The following is a 2,289-nucleotide window of genomic DNA, read 5'->3' as shown; positions in this document are numbered from 1 at the left end:
CGCCCAGGGAAGCCTTGGGGGCGCGCGGCGTCTTCCCCTTCTGAGAGCGCCGGTGGCTCCCGGCCGGGCGCGGGCGTGGTGTCCAGAGTTGGCCGCCCGGCTCCCGGCCCGCAGTTGCTCTGCGTCCGGGTCCGTGTTTCGGGCAGTAAGGGCGCAGAAGCCCGCAGGGGGTAGAAAGTTGTTTCCGACTGAAGTTCTCCTTGTTCGAAGAGCGTTCGCCCAGAGTAGGATAGCAAGGCAGCTGCCATTCCTCAGGGTCCGCTAAGCTCAAGAGTTGCAGCACCTCTGTTTCCTGGGGCTCCTTTGAGGAACCCCAGGACGCGTGCACACAGCGGGGAAAGTGCTCCATCGCTTGGCCCCTCAGCGGAGGAGAAGTTTCCAGGAATGCCCTCCTTGGGAATTTATGCTTTCCTGGACTTATAGCCCTGATGTGTGGCTGTCCTCTTGTTACAAATTGGTTCAGAAGGCCGGACCTGAGGAGATGAAAGGAAAATTCAGACTCGGCGGTAAGGGATCTGCCTGCAATGCAGGAGACCCTGTTCCATACCCTGGAGAATGAAATGGAACTCACTCCATCCAGTATTCTTGCCTGGAGAATTCCATGTACAAAGGAGCCTGGCGGGCTACAGTTCTTGGAGTAGCAAGAGAGCCAGAGGGGACTTAGTGACTCTACAGCAGCAAGGCTTTGGATCCTGACCTGTCTTTTTATTCCCCTTGCAAATTGGTTTAGAAGGAGGGATCCGAGGAGGTTAAAGGAAAATCCAGTCATCTGATTGAGTTATTCAAAATTGAGTTGATTTAGTGGTTTGAGAGAATTAATGTTCTTGTGTTGTTTGTTTTTACAGGAATAACAGGTACAGGAGCTCTGTCAAGACAAGTCCTTTGGAAGGTTACTCTTTTATGAAAAGTATCCCAAGTGCCTGACTCTTTTCGGTAACTGTATGTGCATGGAGTCTCAGGGCCCTTCTGCTGGGAAAGTTCCATCAAATATTACCCAGGTGATCAGAATGAGAAGTTGGCCATTTTTGTATGAAATCACCCTGCTGGTCAGACTCTCACTCTAGTTCTTCAGTTCTAAACTAAAACTACTGCAGACTTTGAGCCAACATGTTGTTAGGGGGAGATGGCCTAGGAATCTAGATGCAGATGTTTTGGGTACAAGTTCTGTCTATTATTTCTTTCCTATCTAAAAAAACCTATTACTCACTTACACTTGTTATTATCATCATCATTCTTAGTAATATGATCATGGATATTAAACGTAGCATCAATCAATAGCAAACTGAAAATGTCTTTTTCTGTGTGTTTAATCAGAGTGATTTGCTTTTCCCTTCTAGTGTCAGATCTAAAGTGAAATTGCATCTCTTTACATCCTTCCTCATTTCTTTCAGACAGTGTCTTGGCAAACATGTCAGTGCATCCAAGCCTAAATTTCCTTGATCAGTCATGTCTCTTCAACTTAACAAAGCCAGTTTAATTCAAAGAGTTCTAAACAAGAATGTTTTGACAGCCTACCATGAGCAAGGTGCTGTGATAGTGCTGCACATACAGAATTGTAGAACTGGGTCCTGCTTTGGCAGAGCTGAATTTTAAGGGGAGAGCAAAGACACAGACAAAGAACATGAAGATACAGCTGAATCTTGTTCCCTGTGACAGTGGATTTGCTGCCTGGAAAGCAAACTGGAATATTTGAAAGACTCACTAAAGCCAATATTTTGCATAAGCTGAGGAAAAAAGACAATGGTAGGGTAAAAATGAGGGAAAAGGAAACCAAGGAAAGAAGGCAAACAATCAAAATGACAAATAGGAGATATAAGTAAATAAAGTAAGTGGATGAAAGTATGAACAGCAGAGGAAGTAGAGGGTTGGAAGCTCTGGTCAAGAGAGCCGATAGTGGTAAGTTGAAGGGGTTCATGAGAATAACATGGAATGGCTGCACCTGATTTGGGGGGGGAATCTAGTGAGGAGATGTGGGTTTGATCCCTGGGTTGGGAAGATCCCCTGGAGAAAGAAACGGCAACCTACTCCAGTATTCTTGCCTGGGAAATCTCACAGACAGAGGAGCCTGGCGAGCTACAGTCCCTGGGGTTACAGAAGAGTTGGACAGCTCTTCAAAAGAGAGATGAGGAAAGAGACCCATGTGAACGTCCTTTACATGTAGACTTGAGAATAGATAACAAGAATGGGAAGGAAATTGGTACTTAGAGTAATGTTTATAGATGCAGTTCTAGGCTTCTTAGTGGGTCCAGTCGGTTAAGATTAAGAATCTGCCTGCCATTGCAGTTTAGG

The sequence above is a fragment of the Capra hircus genome, chromosome 20, assembly GCF_001704415.2.
Source record: "Capra hircus breed San Clemente chromosome 20, ASM170441v1, whole genome shotgun sequence".
Taxonomy (NCBI): Eukaryota; Metazoa; Chordata; class Mammalia; order Artiodactyla; family Bovidae; genus Capra; species Capra hircus.
This window is presented reverse-complemented; position numbering follows the sequence as displayed.